Source organism: Diadema setosum, chromosome 11 (genome assembly GCF_964275005.1).
Source record: "Diadema setosum chromosome 11, eeDiaSeto1, whole genome shotgun sequence".
In the NCBI taxonomy this organism is placed as follows: domain Eukaryota; kingdom Metazoa; phylum Echinodermata; class Echinoidea; order Diadematoida; family Diadematidae; genus Diadema; species Diadema setosum.
Genome location: NC_092695.1, coordinates 36,754,135 through 36,778,556, shown reverse-complemented (window position 1 = coordinate 36,778,556; position 24,422 = coordinate 36,754,135). Strand labels below are relative to the sequence as shown.

General features: G+C 37.3%; 1 protein-coding gene across 1 annotated transcript in view; it reads right to left on the bottom strand.

Moving 5' to 3' along the window:
• Window positions 1-14,697: 14,697 nt before the first annotated feature.
• The window catches only part of LOC140234675 (uncharacterized), a 41,761-nt gene continuing 32,036 nt past the window's right edge, over window positions 14,698-24,422 (bottom strand). The window contains exon 3 of the mRNA XM_072314709.1: window positions 14,698-16,359. The gene's annotated coding sequence lies outside the window, so the exon portion shown is untranslated. The remainder of the gene's footprint in view (window positions 16,360-24,422) is intronic.

The window sequence follows — 24,422 nt, the reverse complement described above, 5'->3', positions numbered from 1 at the left end:
CACTATCATCGTCACCCACCATCATCATCACCATATCAGCATCATTATGCCATCACTTTCACAACCCTGTCTCATGTTAAATGTTCTTGCCGATACTTTATATACTCAGGCCCATCTAACCAGACGTTTAATACAGAATTGGTAGGCATGCCTGGCAAAGATAACTTGCTAAATCCCCATTTTAATACCTCTCCATCTATCAATCTCTCCCTCCTCCCCCCCCCCCCTACCCCCTCTCTCCTTCCATCTCATATTGGTATTGCTCTAAATAGAAAAACAATTCATGTTCCATATAGTATACTATTATTCACACTGTCAATGCCCCATGATGCCTTATGCTATAGATTCCTCATGGCAACAAAAAGGTCTATGGACAAGTAAGGTATAGAATCAAGCAACAACTAAGGAACACAACAGGTGTGGACAGAATCTCTCGTTGTAAAAACCCTGTCAAATCAAATACTGACACTCTGAAAATACTCACAGTAATAGATGACCAAAAGCTGGAAACAATTCAAGTGAGTGGACCCTGCCAGATAGCTGCGTAGTGTGTGATGATGGCGGAGCTGGTTAGAGCAACGAAGGACTAACTAGTACCTCCTTCGGCTGAACAATGGCAGAGTAACGGTCGTTGGTCGATCTCTTCTCGCCAAAATTAAAGGGCAGTCCGTCGCAAGTTTTGTCAAACCATGGTCACAGACAGGCAGCTAGTGTCATCCATCACAACCTTATGCCGACTGACCTGAGGAAAAGGAGTCCTTTAGTCTGCGATGAAAAGTCCGCACTAAAAGGACAATCACCACTTCTCGCTCACGCTAGCACTAATGGGAGAAAATGAAGAAGGTGCAGCTAGAACAAGCAAGTTTATTATTCTGACATCAGTGTTCTGCATCCCTCGCTCACGACACTTCAGCTCGCGTGCGTACAACGCTACGATACCCGCAGAATTATGGACAACAGTCGGGTAGCTGACGAGGTCATTGAGGGAGGTACCCGGGAGTTGGGCTGAAGTTTAAACTTCAGGGTTTAGAGGGTTGCTGAAAAAAAGAAAAATAAAAATAAAAAGAAACTCCGTCACTTCATTGGAAAGTTGTGCACGCTACCATGTGGGATTCATTTCCGAGAGATAAATAATTGCATAAATTATACACTAAAATATTTAGCAGCTATATCCTGCCATGTTTTTATTACAATACAACCATACTTGTATAGTTAGACTAAAAGGGAACATGATAATCTTTTTTTTTTATTTTGTTTTTATTAGAAACAAATTGAGATCAATTACAACATTTACAACAATCATTACATGATTACAAATCACAGCAAAACAAAAAGGTTACACAAAATAGAAAGGCACATCAGCAAAAATATAATACTCTTAATTAACATCATCCATCTCCCTGCCCCCCCCCCAAAAAAAAAGCAAAGTGATGACTTTATATAAGTTTAATCTAGACAAACTTAAGTGATTTAGTAAATATGATAAAATTTACAACAAAAAAGTCATAATAAAAATGCAGTAGTTTTCTTAGCAAATAAATGATAACATTGGTGGACAACAGATGATCATATAAAGCAATATACATGTATAAGATTTTCAATTACTACATCAAATAAAATGAATTACAATTACTAAACTTGGGTTGTATGACAAAATATGAAATATGTCCACAATCAAGTATTGCTAAAATAAACACATAGGGTGCAGTATCGTAACAAAAGAAGAAACACTAAATCTCAGCAAATTATCTTATTTGAACATAAAATAAAACAATTATGTTCTAATGTTCTTATGATGTGTTGACTATAAAAAAAAAAATTATATATCAAATCGCCACTTTTTGAAATGTGCAGGTAACTTATTTCTTTTCTTGGCTATTGAATATTCTAGCTCCTGTTGTTTTTTCACAAATGCTAATCCTTTTTATTTCATATCAATTCTTAATATTTTTATTTTTACGTAACATGGAAAAGAATGATTATACATCAAGTTAAATTATGTATACTAATACTCATTCATATTCCGGAAGTTACTCGCCGAGATGTTGCAAAGTCAAACTTTCATTCATCGCTTTAACCTAGGCTATAGAAAAGTAATTTTTCACCTCCGTTGACTCGTAACATCGTCGAAAATATAGAAATTGGTTATCAGGTTGATTCAATCCATTCCAGTGGCGGATCCAGAGGGGGGCGCAACCAGCGCATGCCCAACCCCCCCCCCCCTTTATTTTTCGTTAAAAACAAAAGAAATAAAAAGAAAAAATGAAATGAAACCAGGAAGTGACCCCAGAAATATTAGTTGCGCCCCCCCCCCCCACCCCTCTTTACAGAATTCCTGGATTTGCCCCTGCATTCAGTCCTGTGAAAGAGTGTGCCAAGTATATCGTGACTACGGTGTATATGAACTATTTTACGTCACTAGAGACCTGCAATTAACTTCACAGATACCCCCCCCCCCCCACCGTTTCGGGGTTATCAGGATTGATAATTTCGTATAAATCCCTGCACGACTATTTTTGATCTTGTCATTACTTCTGGGTGACAGTTTCCTATGCAATGTCTTCAATATTTTTGAGATGTTGTTCCTTATGAGGGTTAATCTACAAAGCTATAATTCAACGATGAATGAAAACCTAAGTCAATTCCTTGATAACATTTAGACGATTGTGTCTATGGAACTTTTTTTTTACCCCATAACCACCCTGTTCTATCCCTTTCACCTTCAACAGTAACAACATCTGATGCAGCTTGGTGGATCCAGAGTTTGCTCACCGGGCGCGCGCTCCTCTTTATTTTTTGTTAAAATACAAGAAAAAATAGAAAAATGGGGAGGAGGCACATGCGCCCCTCCCCCCACCCCCTTTAATTTTTAAAAGGTGCCTCCCCTTTACGGAATTTCTGGATCCGCCCCTGATTCGTAATGGTTTCAAATATATAGAATATGAATAAACTAGTCGAATCATTGCATTACCTTGATGTTGTGTTATTTTGTGTATGAAAATGTTGTTGGAAATGAAATAAATGAAATGAAATGAAATGAAAAGTGGTATACTCGGCGAACTATGTTAGTAATTGAAGCAAATATAAGCAAATTTTACTGCATTTGATGCATATTATTATCAACCTGGGTACGGGCCAAATCTATTTTAGTTAAATACTTAATAATGGATTCCCCTCGTGCATAATCCACGCAATTCGTGCAAACCAGTCTCCGACTACCGACTGATTCCCCGAAAACCAGGGTAAGTACGAGTTGGCGTGTTCATTGTTTTCACTACACAGCTGATGGGTAATTTTTCGATTTTCCTGTACGATAAATGTTGATATCCAGCACGTGATTATGGGAGGTTTATTTATATTGACTCTTCGTGCGTCACGGTATCAAAACTTTTATTCATTGGGTGGCGCATTGCATGCTCAAGATTTATTGCGATATTACGATAAAAGCTTTGTTGCTTTTCTAAACACATCTCGGTTTTTATTCTTTAAAGGACTCTAAAGGATATTTTGGGAGAAAAAAAGAAAGTAGAAAGGTAATATTCAATAGAGCAAGCAACAGGGACATTTATGTGGGAGAAATTACATAAACATTTTTGGCGCACAAAAAGCAACAGTATTGTCTGAAAGTAATATTGCATGCTTAAAGGGTCTATGCAATGCAAATGATAAATGATGGCTTATGTTGATTTATGATACAATGTACCCTGATCATTATTAATAAAAGCCGAATGAATATCTGATTACGTCCCACGTAATTATTTCATTATATTTTTTCTATATTTTTCTTCAGATTTCTTTGATGAAAACAAATAAAAAACAAACGAATATTCAAACCAAGATTCTGTCTATGACATCATCTATTAATCACTGGTAATGTACTCATAATAATAATTGATAATAGATATGGAAGTGCATCTTCCCCTGAAGGAGCATAACCTGCATACATTCATATTCTGATATGGTTAACAAAGGACATATAGATCCTTCTTAAATGAACTCTCAATGTTCTTGAGAGGAACTGCTTTCAAACTCCTCTCAAATGGATCAAAGACACTTTGTTCTTACTTCGGAGACAGACACGACTTTCACACAAGTCTCACCAAAAGACAAATTATTATGACGGCTACAGTTTATCATTCCGAAGGTTCGTTAATCCGAAAATGAAATAAGGTTCGTAATTCCGAAAGTTTGTTAGTACGCACTTTTTTTCCCATTTTTTGGATCGACGAACCTTCGGCATAGCGAACCTTATCTAATTTTCGGATAAACTTCGGAATAACGAACATCACCCAATATGACAATGATCAATCTTTTAGTCTTAAACCATGCTTTAAAAAGAATACGGAGAGACGCACATGCTACTCGAACCACGCCCGTAAGAAAACCACGAGTCATCCAGGGATATGGAATTTGTTTGACCATTTCTCTCACGGCTATAAAACTAGCTTCTCTCACTAATATCTTACGATGCATTATGCTCATTGTGGTTTTGATATGTAAGTTACAGTCTCCATTTCAGTCTCATTTTCCTCTAAAGGTCTTCATATGAAAATTCGCATTACATTCGCACGTTTTGTATCCTTGTGCGTAAAATAAATAAATAAATAAATAAATAGAATAAATTTATACCTCGCAATCACGTGATAATTTTACGTCTTGTTTCATGTATGACTTTATTTTGATGATACAGAAATCAAAGATAATTAACACGTTTTTCTATTACGAAATTTGTGTGATTTGAAATTCTTTATTCATGTAAGCTTTATGTGTATTACCTTGTATTACTTTATATCGATATCGAAATAAAATTATTTGAATATTTCAGTTTGAAAAAAAAAAAGAAGAAGAAGAAGATTAGTTTGGGAAAAGAAAACTGACAAAGTGCTGGAAGACGAGAGAAATGCTTCAAAAAAAAAAGAAAGAAAGAAAGAAAGAAAGAGGCTTATTGACGAAACAAGAGAGACAATATTCAATATTGGATCATTTATGTATATTCAGTTGCATAAAGGTAACCTTCAAAATGTGTTTTCTCGATGCGCGTTCGTTAAGAATATAGTGAAGTACATTTTTATCCTACATGACAAAGAGATTCGTGATTTCATCTCTCTCCCTTACGAGTATCTGCCCTAAAAACAATAACTTCAACAGGAGACAATTTTCGGAATGATCTGCACAGAAGAATGATTCAATCACTTTATTCCTGTAAGCATAAACTCAAATTCGCTCTTCCAAAACCATCAATATCTGTAGCATTTTTTTTTTTTCTTTCTTGCTCTGCACTCTAGGTTCAAGCTTCACATTTCTTCAATTGTATTGGGGTCTAGTCTCGCTCGGCCGATCACGCCGCTCTTTTCATAGAAATGTAACGGATATTCATATTGTTACATCCTTCCACATTCATTTTCCCACCTCCTACTTTGTCATTTTTTACAAGTACAAATACTTATGATTCATTATAAGAATTCACTTTATATCATAGCTTCTGGCATACAGTGCCTCCCATTAAGTAACGCTTCTATTCAGATTCTTCATATTTGTGCTCTTAGTTGTTATATTACACAAGACAGTGTTTATGATTTACTTGTAAAATATGGAGTATTGGACCTAAAAACAAACAAACAAAATGAGAAGCATCTTTTGCACTGATTTTGTTTGGATCAATGTATTTCCTTACACTGTCGTTTTAGCTTCTTCTTTTTTTCTTTTTTTTTTTGTTCCCCGTGTATCGGTCAAAAGCAGCTGATACTTTCCAAGGTTCATGAATTTGTGGCCCTCTATTTGTTTCTTTTTCTGTTCGTTTGCGCCGGTTTGCGTGTGCGTGTGTGTGTGTTAAAAACATCTTGATACATGTATTTAAGGAATTCGTGTGCTTCGGAATATTGAACCTGCGGAATAACGAGCATCCCCCGATTTTACATGTATTCACGAAGTGACGGAGGTCGCAGTCAATTTGGAAATGATAAGATGAAGACTCGTATAAATCACTTCTTTCTCTGACATGAAGTCAAGAAAAACAGATTCAATCCTTTCCAATCGAGAGTTTAACAAAGACCGCTTTATCTTCAGAGAATTTTTACTAGACGGGGTTTGTTCCATGACATTTGCTCCTGCGACGATAATGCTCCCATGAAATATCTGCAAGCGAAGCCACACGTAAGTTTTACCCACAAACACAACCATAACCCTAATCCTAGTCCTCATACCAAAATATCCGAACTCAAAACCCTGTTACAACCCTAACCCTAAGTCCTTGGAGAAAGTAGCGCCGGAGCAAATGTCGTGTCACCAACGGGATTATGATTATGTGAGCAAAGTTAAGGCAGAAACAAGAATAGTGAGGAAGAGAGAGACAAAAAGGAAAAAAGGAAGGAAAAATACATGAAGTAAGAAAAGAGAAAGAAAGAAAGAAACTATAATCTACATAAAAGCGATGAGGGTAAGGCGGAGCAAGTCTCGTCAACGCGACAAAGTGAACAAACCATCGTAGATGGCGTTGTAGAGATTTGCCGAAATACAGTGATCAGCTGTTGCAACACGGCTGAAAACCACTATTCTTTTGGGAATCCGTTCCCCTGCTTACTTACTTAAGTTATTCTTATTACTATTATCGTTATTATCATAATCATCATCGTCGTCGTCGTCATCATCATCATCATCATCATCATCATCATCATCATAATTACCATTATAACCCCTGTCATTGTTATTACTATTTGCTCATCTTTACTTCCGAGTTTGGGCTGTGTAGAACTTTGAATCATACATGGGTTAAGTCCCGATATGTTGGTCAGATAATGGCACTTTTGACTGAATGCTCATAGTTACTGTATATTTTTTCAGTGCAGTGAAAAACTCCTGGTACCGGGTACAGAAACATGAGAGAGACAAAAACATAATCTTCCATACCTTACAGTGATGCTCCTACCTATCCTTGCCAGATAAAATTTCTTGTCTGTTCTGCATCACGTCTTTGTATAATTTCCGTCTATGCAGCGTTCCGTCTGTTTGTTTGTTTGTTTGTTTGTTTTGAGTGGGTTTTTTTTTTTTTTTTAGGGGGAGGGGGTATTTGTCAAAGCACGGGCCATACAGCCTGGACATCGTGGAAGTCTTGGGAATTCTCATATTACTAACGAATTCATCACTACATCAAGGAAGAATGAAAGATTTTGAACAAACTTCACCAGAGCTCAAATCTAAAAAGATTGACCTCTAGCAGTAAGCATTCAGATGATAAGAGATTATCCTGACAGTCGGAAGTAAACATAGGGCGCAACTAACAGTTGAGCTAAAAACTTCTAAACGACAGATGTATGATTCGTGTTGAAATAACCCTATTGTTATTTCTTTCATGTACGTATTTGCAGTTACTTTATCCCAGTGTGCCTTTTCACCTGCTTGTGCAAATAATCATTGTTACTTGTAATAGTTTTGCATAATTTTGGATACGGAAAATAAATGAAATGAAATAAAATTAATTTCTGATATGTAAAGGAATGATCTCACGAGGGATAAAATAAACATATATTCTTTTAATCCTTTGACCTGCCATAGCATAGAATTAATTTGAATCAAAACTTATTTTATCAATCTCAAGCCTTTTTAAAAACATTATTTCGAATTTTGGCTTAATGCAAAGGTTAACTTGGGTATAATATAATGTTAAGAGGGATGTGTACATTGAGAAGCAATGAATGAACTTTACGATTGCAATAATTGCATCCGCGTGGTGACACCACAACAGCTTTCGCTCAGGTGTGGTCATTGACCTGTAACAATATGCAATATTTTATCAACGTCTAAAATTGAAGAGCGCCACCTTTTGGTAGTGCGTTTGCAGTCGAGAAGTTGTGTCGGGAGGCTCAGCATAACACAGCATTTTATTTATCTCGTTTTGAGGTTAAGTGGTGTTATAATACATATAATTCTGCATTCTACACAAGTGAGTGAAAGATTCTGTTGACTTTTTTTTTCATCAAAATTGAGGCCATTTTAGGCCATCATTGATTTAGAACAGGGAAGTGAATTTCCTCTCACCTCCCTATGAATAGAATCACTACTTTTCTCTCCTGTTGACCGCAGATGCGAGGGTGTGGTCTAACATGAATCCTTTTGGTACTGGTATACAGAGTATTTTGTCATCCCAACATGGCTGTTGTCATTAAGAGAGATTGCCACAATTGATACCATCACCACCACCACCACCACCACCACCATCACCCCACCATCACCATCATCAGCACACTTCCCACTGTCAACATCTCCTTGCAAATTGTCACAAATTTTGGACACTTACATTCACAGCAGTAGGACAGAACAGATGAAGATCTTCAAATTCGTGAAATTCTTCCGTTGAGATGTTTTTATTGCAACTGATTGACAAATTGCCCTGCATTGACGTAAATTACGTTGATGTAGGGCAATTTGTCCATCGGTTGCAGATGTAGATCTTACTAAAGTGGTAGTTGTGTACGCATGTTTATCATATGTACACATATGAAGAGTTCAAATGCAAAAGCAGATACATTGTACAGTATACCCATTCTTATGAATTTGAAATTTGAGGTTAAAGCTGCTGAAAAACAAAGATAACAATTGAAATACATGTATGGGACAATTTTAATGTCTTCAAAAATATTTCTTGTTGGGCAACAAGTGCAGTCTCATTGCAAAGATTTTATTTTTGTTTGATGACCTCACTTTAAAAAATCTGTTTTTGTATTCAAACTCTTCAATCTATATATTTAAGTATAAATGTATGTATGTATGTATGTATGTATGTATGTATGCACTTTTTATAAATGTTTGTTCAAATGTGAAATGTCATTCATAAAAACAAAAAACCCACAAATCTGTGTTCTCAGCATGTTAACCAAGACATTCAGGGCGTTTACGAGACCACATTTGAATACATGGGACTACAACTTTATCGCATGTCCCTATCATCATCACACTCAAACAATAAACAAATGTCACTATTTTGTGACACATATGCTGTAAAAAATGAAAATGTTGAATTTTCTTTTGTTTTTTCTTTATATTATTGTCTTGCTGTGATGCCACCTTCTGTTGTAGACTTTTTATCCCACGATGGTGGCAACGACACCCTAAAAATTCATAACTTTTGAACAGATTGTCCAACTTTCCTCAAGCATCATTGATGCATTTTACTAATTTTGCTGCATTCACTCAATCCACATATAATTGGGTATTACTCCCTTGTAAGTTTATCTATACATCATACACTGTGATCAGCAGAGACACACACAAACACACATAAGGCATACAAACACACAATATACCAAAAGAAACACACAAATACTGGCACACACAAAGAAAGAAGTAGCCAGTTCAACATGGATTTCCACATCTCTTAAGATATATTTATCACATGAAACAAAATCAGAAACATCCAACCCCACTTTGTCTTTTCTTTCTGATAGAGTCAAATCACACAAGAACAAGACAGAAAATAGATTTTACACAAGACTTATTTTCTTCTTAATTATCTGTTATAGTTTACAATAAAGTTTTATCTTTGTAACATATGATACAATAGTTTTATCTGCTCACACTAGGCCATTATTCCTACACCACTAGCCTGTCCTGTTATAACTTTGGGTTTTTCTTTAAGAGCAAGTCAGTCCATTCTCCTATGATATGGATCACTCCACAAGGCAACGTACGTGGAACTCCCACACTACACTGATGGAGTGTTTACTTTTAGCACCGACAAAAGCTTGTCTCCTTTGGCTGTGAGGACCTGGTTTGTCTCTGTGCTGGGCAACTTGCCCTTCATAATTACACAGGAAATGGTCAACACTGTCTTGACCATCAATATTTGGACACATTGCAAATGGCTTATTTAGGAGGTGGTCCCTGGAGGATAAACTGACCACTTGTTTCTCAATGTATTTGGTTTGGTCTGTCTCTGACAAATAACACCAGGTCACTGATCTCCTCTTCCCCTCGGTAAATACCAAGACAAGTCTTTGTACATAGATGAAGTTGTCTATGCATCTGGATAAGTGAAAAATGTTGAGTTATATGGTAGACAGCCAGGTGTACAATTTACTACCTTCACCCATACCTGAAGCTGTGAGAAAAATGTAAATAAGGATTTCCTACACTTCATCATTTAGAGCTTCAAGTAGTGTGTTTACTCTTGCTGTGAAATATACCAATATCACAAAATTTTGTGACAATAACATGGTTTTCCTTGTCCTCACTGTTCAACTGTTCAGTTTATATCTGTTTTCACCCTGATCTAGCAAGATTGTGATGTAACAATGTGAAATCACTGGTCCCAAGGGGTTTTGTTATTAGGAGACTTCACTATTTCTCCGTTCACTCCTATTATATTTTCTTGTCCTTCATTTAGGTTGCCATCACTCACAAAGCAGTTTGAAAGAGTTGAAGATGACCTCTCAAATGTCCAAGCTTAGTGTAGACAGAAAAAAACCACAAGAATATTATTTTGCTTGGTAAATATCCACTTCTTCTCATAGGCACCAATGCTCTGAGAACTTGCACATCTAGATACTTTCATAGCATACAAATACTGAACATTTCTACCTTAACTCTTACCAAAAGACAACTTTCTTCTCTTATTTGAATACATTATTGGTAACTTACAAAAACGATACAAAATCTGTGTGATTACTTACAAGTTGATATGCTGTCGAATACAAGTCTATCGCTGTAACCTTGCAAACAAAAACATTTTCACATAGAAAAGTACACACGACAGCTTGAAAGATAATGCGCTAACTTGGGGGAAGAGTCTTTCGAAGACAAAATAAATACTTATGAATTTGTACAAACTTGGGACACATACCTTCCAGACTTGTGATTAACCAAATCATCTCACTGAAAGACTAATTGCACATCAACAGCTCAAACAAAGGAATATACAGTCTTTACAGCATTTATCCACCGAAGTCAAATCCCATAATGTCTAGTCTCAGCTCAAGACTTTATGCAAGAGTATAGCTTACCACACATCTGATATTTTCCATATTAATGAGTATAGACACACACATATACATATATACTCCCTAATGAGATGAAAGTAAGCACATCATAAAATGATATGAGCACTGAATTTTAGGAGATAAGGTAGCATTTGTGTGCAGCTTCACATTCACCTGCAGCAAAAAGAAACCCAAACAAGCAAAGTGTCTAAATATAACATCTAATATCTTTTCTCCCATGCCCACACTACCCCCCTGTAAAAATCCACCCAAAGAGAGAACGAGAAATAAGGGAAGTAACTGATATTATGCATAGAGATTGAATGATCATAATGTTGCAACAAACAGGCATCTACATGATGACAATCACAAAATAAGACCAGCTACTGCTGTCTTTTAAATAAATGAGAAAAAAAAATCTGCTTAGAAGCACAGAGAAAGTAATGCAAATAAACTCTATCTCTCCTTCATTAATACACTTCTATCACTCAGGAGCAAATAAAATCCCTCTTTCATCTCTTATATCATCTCTCTTTGTAGATGAATAAAGCATGAAGGCATGTGCAATTTCAAATGTCAACAATGAAAAAAAAAAGAGGATTACACCAAAGATGCACCACCTTAAGTTCCATTATTGACACATGCACCATACAATTGGATCAGTCAAACAAAAATTATGCATGGTAAATCCAACAGAACTTCAATCAAAGGATTTATCCTGAACAAGATGAAGTTGACATTTGCATTCATACAGCATTTTGGAAATACCTGCGACAGAGCTTAAAATCTTTAATCTGATTTTTTTTTCTTTTTGTTGTTGTTGTTGTTGTGCTGAATACTGCAGTTTCTCTGGTTGTGAACTACAAACGTATGATACAAGACAAGTATAAAATAAATGTCAAAAATTCAAAGAATATTAAATTCACAATGAGTTGAGGAGAGGTGATTGTTTGGTATTTATAGAAAACAACAAATGGTTCTGTTGAAAGAAAGTTACAATGTCCATATCTGACAATTCTTCTGCGCCTTCAGAACTACATCACAGCTATGTTCTCATTTAACATCAAAAAGCAAAACAAAACACCCCCTCAAAAAAAAAAAAAAAAAAAACCCTAAAAAGTGAACCAATTTCAACACTTCCAACAATAAGGACTGCACGTCTGAAAAATCTTAAATAGTTTGATATCTTGCATACAAAGAGACACTAACAACATCCTGCTGGTGTCACTGCCTACCATTATTACACCAGACAGCAACAAAACACGTAATTAAAGCCAAATTAGAGCATTTTGATGTAAAACACGCTGGCAGACGGCAAGAGAGCGAGACCAAATTAAAATACCAGCGATAGGTGTGATGTCGCTACTCACTAATAAAACCTGACAAGAACTGGTTTTTTCATTAAAGTAAGAGGAGGGGAAAAACATCCCAGCAGAGAACTAGGTAAAGTTATGAAGACACCATAAATACTGGCCAAGTCCTTGAGGCAAATACAATCAGGCAATATCTAAACCACTTACACAGTGTAACAACATTCATCTATAATTCAGGTGATTATCAATTAATGCTTTCACTTAACTCTTGATTGTTAATGAACAAGAAAGGTTTCAGTTCAAGAAACACACACACAAAAAAAACCCAACAAAATAAAACAATGTCAGTGGTTTTTAAATAAAACACAATTACTGCATCCAGGTCAATAACTCATTTATATGTAAATTCTTTCATATGACGAACTTGACTCTTAACTTGCCTACCACTACCTCTGTGAATGACAGATCCATAATTGATCATGAAGCATATTCCCAGACACTGTCATGTTTTCTTTGTATCAACCTCCACGAGCACTATGTCCTCTATTGCTGTAAAGCACAATTGAGCGTGACAGTTGACTCATGAGATCGTGTGAAGGAGAAATGGTAATATTCATCACATCACAATGACAATAAATGAGGCACGAGACTTAGGGTGCAGTCAAATGTATGACAAGGTTTTGAAAAATACACCAAAAATAATTACAAAGAAAAACATGAATTACCATACTGGCAAGTGTTGGGTTTTTGACTAAAAAATCACTGATTGTACACATTCATATAAAATACCATGATAAAAGAAGATGATAATCTGCTACAAATTTCAGTTAGGACAGTACACAAAGTTCATGTTAATTGAAGAATAAGGTTTTGGGAGTAATTTAAAAATTATTGACCAATGCTGCTTCTTCCTGCAGACTAACCTTATTGTGTTGATTTAAGGCCTGTGTACACAAGTGTTAATCTTCAGGTAAACCTACAAGCCACCTGCTACAAGTTTTCACCATAAAGGACAGAAATACTAAAGTCAAGACAAAGATTTCTATAAACAAGACTGTCTCCAGTGGGTACTTAAAAACACCTGCACTCAGTGGGAGACCTCATGCATTTGACCTGACCCTATTACAGTAAGATGACCAGATACAACCATGGCTGCCTTCACAGGGAATAAACCCAACCTTATCTCTTTGATTCAGGTAGAACAAGTTCAGATAACACCCATAAAAATGTCTACAAATTTGTCTTCATACTAGTGACACAGAAAAAAAAAATTAAAATGGAGAGGTTTTTATTTTTCAGAGTTGCACACTTTCTTATCATGTCTCTGTATAGCAGGAAAATATGCTACAACCACTAGCTTGAATTACTTCATAGGCAAGTTTAACATCAATCGTTATCACATTTACAATAATGCCAAATACAGAGAAATTTGAAGCTACTGTCATTTGAAACAGAGCCAGGTGCAGTCTTTACACCAAGTACTGACACTCTGGAACGGTTCTTTGGAATTTCTGTGAAAACTGGGCCTTGTCCCCTGCGAGGTCAATTTTATGCCAGAAAACCCAGGCACTGCATCAATCGACCTGTTGGAGGAGCTAGGTCACTCTCATCCTCACTAGCCAACCTTGTTTTGTTTGTGGCCTATTCTCAGCATGTGAATGCATCAACTGCTCTGGTTTGTATTCAAGTTTACAGAAATGGGATATAATATGGACGACAGGAGGGATAAAGACCAGGGTGACTCTCCTAAAAAAAAAACTGACCTCATTACACCTAATCTCCTTTGGGTCATGAGTCACTGTAAACACCTTATTAGTTTGGCAGTTAACACCTTTGCATCCACTTGAACTACAGCTCTTGATTAAATAGTATGCTGCCTTTTTATATTTCATAAGATTTTTCTACACAGATATATGTTCAGTTGCCTTTACCATGACTGTAGCCTTACATCAAAGCTGCATAAATTTATTTGAGTGGGTTCTAAACATGGAAAGAATTTGCTAGAAAAATGAAACCGCATGTTCATCTTGCAGCAAGACTGCCAATAAGAAAATGCTCTTGAACAGCCATTGCTCAACTTAAAGACTTCTTGTGGGCATACACATCAAATGTGGAAAGAATAAGATCCATTTTAGTGCTACAGGAATGGAATTAGATGAAAGATTTTTGTTTCGTTCTTTTTCTTCTTTTTTGGTGGAGGGTCTTGACTTTGCAACCACCTGAAGGATTATTTGAACATCATGTCCCTGTCAGAATATAGATTCCACATCGTGTGACTAAAATTTTCTTCTACTTTATTGACCAATATTTAAAAATAAGTAGCTAAATTCTTGATAAAATCTGCTTGCTATTTATTTACTGTATAGACTGGTGACAACAGGACTGAGGGGTAGGGGTCTAAATATACTAACATCAATGTATTTTGCTTAGTGTTCTAGTAGGACTGAAACATTGTTGTATTAAAAAATACTGAAGCATAAATAAAAACAAAGAAAGAAAGCATACTCATATGTTCATGAGCTTCCATCAGAATAGTCCTAAAATGGGCACCCATGTACAACTTCTCATACATATTGCATGAATTCATAAATAAACATAAGCATTCACAAATAAGGATAATTTTTCTCTTTTCTTTTTACAGAATATTTCAGAACATTTGGGCAAATCATTAATGTCTTTAACCCACTGGCTATAGAGGAACTTGCAGGGTTACATAAGTCTATGTGGATTTTAGAATCTTCCACAGAACAGGCTATGGAATGGACATTCTCCGACTTTGAAAAACAGGTCTATTAAAGGTGCACTACGCCGATATCAAAATATTTTAGGCGTGACCTCAATTACATTTACAGGCCTGCTGCGGGAGAAAATACGGAACTTCCTGATTACTTCCTGCCTTCAAGCCGCTTCCTCTCAAAGATGCAGACAAGTCGTTCAAGTCGTTTTACCAGCTGTTGTCAGGCAAACTTGGGAACGAAAGCATGTACACGTAAAAACAGAAAAAATAAAATCTGCATACAATTCAAAAGACATGATACGGCAGGCATAACGCAGGAAGCATATTTTGGAGCAAATTCCTAAAGCCAATCAAAAATGTTGCATCAGAAGATTGCTGATGCCACAAATGCGCAACATATTAATGCACTTAATACAATATGGGACTTGTATACAGTGGTGGCAAAAGCAAAAACAACAACAAAAACCCAGATGCCATCATGAGCAAATTAACCCTTCCCTTCTTTCTGACTGTTAGACTTGCATTTCTAGCAACATTTTTGTGTGCAGTCTGCACAAAAGATGCTCTCTGTGCTTTTGCTGGTGTCACATGCAAAATGCATACACTTCATTGAATTGCATACCACATGAGATGAAGCGAAAGATAGTGAAAACTACCAAGACTACAAATTCTTTTATCTTTAAATGAGAAAATATGCATTTCTTCACCATCATATCATACAATTTATGTGTTCTGTATGTTATGCAGCTTTCACACTATACACTGGTAATGATTTGGATTAGTGTATGATCATGATCATTTCACAGGTGTACTCTAAACTGAAGGATGGGTATGTCCCACATCATGTCTTGTCCCACAACAGACATTAATATCTCTGCCTCTAGTTGGGACCGTACATCTAAAAGCAAATGGCAGAACCACTCCTGGTAATCAGGAGCTGTTTTTTCCATCCACATGAAGTGACCGTGCGACTCTCCTCCTGCCTCCGCCGAAACACCATGAAGTTTGCGTTGAAAGCATGGAGGAAGGAGAAAAAATTGTATAGACGCCTGGGAAGAATTTCTCATCATGTCGGTGTTTGCTGTGACAGGCTTCCGAGCCACTGACATTCGTCTCTCGGTATTCCGGCATCTGGTCCGTGAGAAAAAAACACAGAAGTTCGTAGACCGGCGAGGCGAGGCCGCATTTGGCAGCTTGGTATGTTGACAGTGTGAAGCTCATTCCCCCGGTGAGAATTTTATGCTGGCAGGTCACACTGAAGCAGGTGTGTGGGACTAAAGGAGGAGTGGCCTGCAGTAGGTCCGTGCAACTGCTGCCGCTGGAACACCATGGAGCCGTCCTGCAGTTAAAACAGAGGAGAGAATACACAAAATGTATTCAGATGAGGCTGGCTGACAATGAATATCGATTCAAAGACTCTGCATTGCTACTTTAGTACGCAAAAACATGATGACAAAATACAGATTATATTAATGAGATATGCCCTACTTAGGCAGTAAGAAGTAGGGTACAATAATGAGGCATACATTAAAAAAAACCTACACCACAGTACTCCACCCTCCCCCCCCCCAAAAAAAAAAGGGGGGGGGGGGAAAGAGTAGTTTGTGGCTTAATCATCAATAGGCAGCACTTACTGCACAATATCTTGAAGAATAAAGGAGGAAATGGACCCAATGAAATGAGGTTAAAAAAAAAACAAATGAAGAGGAAATCTGCTCTGTAAAACCTTAGCCTATATTATGTGTATTTATAACAAGGTCATCCACTAATGGACAACAGGAACGGGAGCAAATGGGCTGCAAAGAAAGGTGTACAAATTGGAATCGGAATATGGCAAGAATAAGAAAGTACAAACTGTACAGTTCATTCTATGATAGTGAGTAATTTGTTCCCATCACCATGGGCAATCAAATAATTATCCAAAGAATAAATAGGTCTATTTTGATAGGTCGGCATGAGAGAGAGAAGCCTTTCCTCTCTGGAAAGCATCTGAAGTATTGATTGTTGGTGTTACAGCTCTCCTGGGATATGTGTTGGGGGGGGGGGCAGAGAACAAGTTGCCAAGAGGACCTCCTGTAAGGGTTTGCTGGCCAAGGGAGGTTATTACCCTCTGTCAGGTCACTTGGGGTCATTTTGGTCAGTATGAATAAATATGCAGTACCAATCCAACAGCCAACAAGAACTTGGCTGACTTTTTTTCCAAGAGTAAATCATATTTTGAGCAGCTTTCATGTTATATTTGCTGGTTTTTTAAAATCATTCATACTTATGTCACTGTAATAAGTGTGATGACAGTGAAAGTAGTTGCCATGACAACAAAGTGCCAGGGATGCATGGTCTCAACATTGGGTATGCAGTACGACAAACAGACTACAACCATGACTGAAATAAAGTGCCAACTGAAGTGTGCCTGCACCTACATTTGACACCACCACGAGTGACTTTCTCCACAAATATGTACTGAGAGCCATTTTGTTTTTCAGTATTCATAAAGAATTTTACTCAGACAAGAGAAATCATGAAGGATCACTTCTCTCCTTGCATGCATTCAATAAGGGAGCACAGTCCATTCACAGTACACCACATTAAAGAAATCATCTCTGATGCAGATTTGGTATGACAAGTACTGCCATCTCAAAGTCAAAATAAATCCACATACTGTCTCTACCAGTTATATGATTTTTGTGATATAATGATATAATGACCAAAAAAAAAAAAAAAATACACTACCTTGAGTTCAAAGATTTAAAAAACGCTGCTTGGGAATTATAGGCTTCGATGAGACAATTTTTTTTTTGGTCTACTCCCTCAGATGTTTATATTTTTTTCCCTTTTAATTCCCCACTTTGTACTTTATGTGCAATTGCCATGTTCTGTTTATACTTGTGTATTACTTCCAGATTCATAGTAAGTGAAAGAAAATGAGAGAGAGACTTTCATAAGATAGATTTGAGTGTGAACACATCCTTTACAAAAGGTGAGGAGGGGGGGGGGGGTTCAATGAACAGGGGTCACACCACATGCTCAATTAGCCAGGGCTGTGGTTTTCTCCGTCTGTCAACAGAAAAGATGAAAAGAGAATTATACCAATTAACAGGATGGCCTCATTGTTGGCAACAAGAAAGGGGAGTCCAAAAAAGAGAGAGAATTGGGAAAAAGATCGATGGAAAATAGGAGTGGTGGATGGGGAAGAATTCATGCCTGCAGCAACTGGTATTTTGTGTTTCATATGTTCACACGGGAAGCACAAACAGAAATTGATAGCTCAGACAAATTGATCTGAAAATATTGTGGGAATTCACTGGAAGTGAGGAAAGAAAGGAAAAATACACAGAACACCGACACCACAAAATGGATGTGGGGATGAAGAGAAAGAGATTGCGAACGGGCTCACAAACCATGGAACTTTCAATGTCCATGAACAGCGCCCATCAATTTCTGTCTTCAGAATTACAGCTGGAATAAACTTGATTTTAGAAATATCAGCAAGCATTTGGAGACTATGAATAGTATTGAAAATTGTGAAAATAGCTGTGGTTCTGGAAGCATTGCTTGTGTACTTTTAACCTGTTGGGGACGAGTCCAGAGTATACTCGGTCAGGTGATTATGGGAAATGTGTGTTGTAGCAAAATCAGTCCATCCTCAACGGGTTAAGATAAAAGTTGATATCCCACAGGGAGTGCCACTGCATTCAACATTTCAAGCAATTCAACAGTTTGAATAACAACATGGCAGAATATAAGAAAACGTGGCATGTGATACATTAAAAAAAAAAATGTACTGGTAACACGAAACCCTCCCCATCTCAGCATCTTTTTCGTGGGAAGCACACATGTCGCAGCTCTCACATATGCAAACATCATTATCATTGCCGGCTCTCTCAAAATATACACAGCGGCATCAGTCAGCGCAAAACGCCAAACGCGGTTGCCATTTATAATGGAGTCCTCGTACATCGGTTATTGGAAAATTGGACAGCCCTGAATGGGGTTCTGAAATTGGCAGCTTAAAGGTGCATATCACTCAGCAATTCCCCCCACAGAACACCATCCCTCTCACAACAGCTAAACTATGCATGATGGATAGTCTACACAGCTGGCAGAAGATTACATGCTGACTTGATTTGCAAATATATATTTGATACATAAATTGATCTGGTTGTAAAAGGAAATATTTAAAGGCCTATTAGCATGAGGATACAATGTTGTGGGAAGGCTGGCTCATCTCAAATATACTCAGGAATTCCCGTAACAAATTGCATACAGCTACAGCTGTATATCACTGATCTCTTTATTATGTAAATACACATATAGCCAAAGAAGCTTGTCTGGATCATTACTGATGAGCATTTGCTTCCATACACACATTCGCTGATGGCACAATTCTATTCTAGTTCAATTCAGGACTGCCTATTTGTGGTTTTTTTAATGTTGTTTGGTGGGCAGCGAATGAAGACCAATTCAATCGAGCCACCCATCTCTCCACATGCTCTCGCATCTTTAACCTGTTGAGGATGGATTGATTTTGCTACAACACGCATTTCCCATAGACACCTGCCCAAGTATACTCGGGACTCGTCCTCAACGGGTTAAGATATCATTAAAAATCAAACTATGAACGTAGTGTAAAAAAAGAAGTCTTTGACAAGTGAGTGGGCTGTGATTTGTGTATTTTAACACTGTGACTAATATTAGAAAAACAAACCTTGATCTTTATCTATCCTCCTTGTGAATCAATCAATTAAAAAAACAAAAGCAAAACACCCCTAAAAATAAATACACTCTGCAAACATACTCTGATTTCTGAAGGCAGAGGGTTTCCTTTAAACATCTCTTTTTATATCACAGCATCTGCTGCTAATACTTCCATGTAACTCCAACTCTGAAATGTCAAGGCAAATTTTTCTGCTTTTGTTCCTAATGCTCATATAGGAGATATTTTTATAATTCAAGTATTAACAAAGCTGAGGAAATGACAAATGTGCTGAATATCTGAAATAAAACAAAAATAGGTGAAATCACTGACACACCACATGTTGTGTCTTAACCCATTGAGGACAAGTCTCAAGTATACTTGGGCAGGTATCTATGGGAAATGCATGCTGCAGCAAAATCAGTCCGTCCTCTATCGAGTATGTGGTCTCAAAGAGATATCAGTGATTGAGTGTATTTGCACCTGTTAACCCATTTGTCCTCAAGTTTGTCCTCAGGGGTTAACCTGTTTCATTAAAATCCACAATAAATTATGATCTACATCTTCCTGCTTATTCATCCACTTCAAACACATTTAGAAGCAAAAAGTAAGTTTCCTTCTTCCAAACACCGAGCGAGGCAAGCTGCAACATACATATGTACTACTCTTTCAAATAGCATCCAACCTTCACCAAGAATTGTTTCAAGTCTACCAGTTTACCATCCACAGAAGAATCAATTGAACACCATTTTGACCCTTCCACTGTATTTGGCATTTTCCTCCCTTTTGTCTCTGAGTAATTGTCTCATCATACCACAGTCTTTTTGGGCACTGATGAGATGGGACTGATCAAATTTTAAAAATCTATACAAATAAGAAAAAATTAACATTTGCAAATTTGAGACAGACACATTAACTTCATTTTTTTTTATACACACTGTACTGCCAGTCTTAGGATCTGTTACCACTTCTGATAAGGTTTTGATAATTCTTAGAGTGAAATACGTAAACAATGGTTATGTATAACTGGAAAAAAAAAATCTTACGAAATATACAGCAATGGATGATACAAATTATTTTATAAGATATAGAGACTCCAGCTCGTCTGCTTTCAGTGAGAGATGTCCAGCTTTGAGGTCATTTTCTCAAAATCTCCTGCTTGAGTTTGAATTTTCCCCACACTTCAAATTTAGCCTTCTCCCACCCAACTTTAGTTCTGTCAAATTTCAAAAAAAACAACAACAACAACAAAAAAAATATATATATATATATCTATAAGGCTAGGATAGAACTAGAGAATATATACCTACAGGACGGGCTGATTTTGCTACAACATGCATTTTCCATAGACACTTGTCAGAGTATACTCAGGACTCGTCCTCAACGGGTTAAGGGACCCTGGACCAATCTCCCCCATCCTGCATTTCAGGCAAGTGATTCTGCGCACATGCCTGTAGTATCAGAGGCTCTAGTTTGCTATGTGTCTAAGTGGGAGAATCTCCCTTTTAAGAGATTCTTGGGGTTAGAATCTCTGAAGCTACAGCATCAAAACCAAAAAAAAAAGTGGTCACAGGGACCTTACGGGTTAAAGAGCGAGCGACCTAGATAATTGACAATGTACAGCTGGTCTAATTAGGGATGCGGGGGTTGCTAGGATCCGTCACATACAACCTTCGGATTCACCGTCATCTCTACAACTTGCAGCACGAGATTCTGTCTTTCTGGTCTAATGACGTCAACGTAGCAATGTTTGGTCGCAGCTAGTGACGCTCAGACGATATATTACCATCCAGGCTATTTATTCAGGAGGTTGTTAAAATGGTACATCCTGATTTTGATACTTGAGGTAAACCACTATCTTGTTTTATTTCAGTTTCCGTGTAGCAGTGATAATTCATGCAGAACCAGTCATACCCAACCCACTTTGCAGGTACAATATTTCATTTCCACTTAATCTATTGTTTCTGCATGGTACAAATTAATACATCACTTAAGAAAACACACAAATTAATTTGTCATGGCTGCAGCATCATGTGTGCATTTCTCCATAAGTCTTTGTTTTGTTTTGTTTGGGGTTTTTTTCACCCAGAAGGGAAGGAAAGGTAAACTGCTTTTTTTTTCAACCTCAACTCACAGTGCAAAAACTGCTATTTTTATAACCTGTTTAATTTGATCAAATCTCTTCTCACTCATTTTTTTTTTCTGTTCACAAAGAAATAACAAATTCTACAATAGGTGCTTTCATTTTGTTGTAAGCCTTGGCCATGCCACAGAAAAAAAATAACAGGGAGATTCTATGACAGTGTATTGGCATCCTGGATTATATGAGAGCGGGATCCTAATTGTATGCCGCTAAGAAAAATCTCCATTCACTGAGAGGGAACGCCATGGTTACTAACTTTGCAGAATGACTGCCTGTTAAAGGTACTGTTTACCATTGGGAGCAGTGATTTAAAAAATGTTTGAGTTTGAATATCACACTTGACACATGTGTAGATCAGTTGTATCACAAAACATCCTACCATATACAGATTTCCCCCATAAAGCCCAAAATATATGGAGATATCACAATTTTTTTTTTCTCAATAAACCATACCTGTGAATGGTTTAGTCCAGAACCAATTTTATTATAACTATTGTTCACATTTTGTTTATTTAACAATACTTAATGATTATACTGATTAACATTTTTACATACATATGATTGTAGGTTGTTCCTTTCCCTAACTCACATTTTAGAACTATTTTGAAGCACTAAAGCTGGTGTTTTGTGTTTCATCTGCAAATAGTAAATAATGCCTTTAAATTTTCCTTTTTTTGTCAATCATGCTCTGATTATAATAAGACTACATCTAGGCAGGAAGCTCCAAGAAGCCTCCTCATTAGTGCAGCGGCGACGGCCATGGAATGTTCTTTGTGCCAGAATTTCAATGCAGTTTTCTTTTTTCACTTCAATCACTCTTTCCCCTCACTTTAATAGCGAGTCCAGCGATCCAGCTGCAGCAGATCTCAATCACATGTAGCGGGGCTCATCCCTCATTCACTGCTATCTCCAGCCGTCTTTACACAGCAGACAGTGGAGATGAATCATCGTTCAGGACACATTAATGCAGCATTTAAGGAGAGGACTTCATGAAAGTAGTGAATAAAACAACTAAAATCTCATAAAATCTTGAGATCTGCAGTTACATGCACACACAGGTGCAGTTATCTGCAAATGTTGGGAGTAAATAAAACCACAGCTTCTCTTAAACACTTTAAAAAAAGTAATAAAAAGGTCTGTGTAAAGCTGCCAAGGGGTAGCTTGATTGATATCTTTTTATTCATGCAGTACTTCTTTGTTAACAAATGGTAAGATGATGTTATGATCTCTACAGTCTAATTTTCTCAAACCCTTCTCCCCACTCTTCTCTTTCATCAGTATGGTGATTTTTATTTTGCTAACACACCCTGCTGGTTACTAATGCTGAATTGAATATGTAGAGCCGTGTATCTACTGGAGACATATCATTTTCATCTTCACACATCTGTAGTTTATCTAGGCATTCATTTTATAATCACATTTCTCACAGTAAGTTGTCACAATTATCTACTACGTAAAATACTACTACCGGTATCTCACTACTCCCCATGTGCATCTATTCATGTATGCTGCTAATGCTGTCTCCCACCATGTGGTTCTTACTCCGCGCTCTGATCACCAAATTTCTTCCTACCATATACCAAGCTACTCTCCTCATCTCTAATAATGCTCCATCTTCTGCCTCTCTTCCTCTGCCCCCCCCCCCCCCTCCTCTCTTTCTCCCTCCATCTTTATCACACATATATATTCCTCCTCCTCCTTCTTCGGACCACATAGCATCTCATCTCCCCAAGGCTATGTCACATTCAAATCAGGCGGAGTGGATGGCAAATATGAATTTGGCTGTTCCGAGATGTACTTGGAGCGCATAATTCGTATGCGTGAATGTGTGCGAGTGTGTGTAAGTGCGTGTCAGTGTGTGTGTGTCAGTGAGTGTGCGTATAGGATAGAAGGGTGTTGTGCGGTATTCGATCACAAGCTCACAATGTAGGACATGGTGTACATGCATCGCCCCCTTGTAGCTCAAGCCGCTGTCCGCTCCGCTGCTGTCATGTCATCCTGACAGTCACAAACCCCGCCATGTTCCCTCCCCGAGATGGATGAGAGTAGGAAGTTCCAGCTGGGATAGAATAAGCACCTTTTATCGACAGAATCAGAAATGGCTGTATAACACCACAGACTCAAGCCAGCAATACACAGGAATGAAGCAAGAATGGAAGTGTGAGATACAGATAAAATAATATACAGAGATGGGAGAGATAAATGATGGATTTTGACTACTCCTGCATCTCTTCACAATAGTGGCGTTGAAGGTGGTATACCCCTTTTGCAAACATCACAAAATTTTGCATCGTTAAAGAATAATGTCTCTCAACATCGTGTATGAAACTCAACATGATAATACACCTCAATTTTTGAAGAAGAAATGAAAATCTAACCCTATGCTACTTGAAAATATGTATCCCTTTTGCACTGATAAGAACGATTGCATTTTTTTTTTCGTATGAATGAATTTACTGGATATCTATAATGTTGTTTCCCCTCCATCATAAAGAAATTTCTGGTTTTCATTTGATTTTATTTCATTTATTATATTTCCACACAGTCACTTGTTTCAGCCACAGGC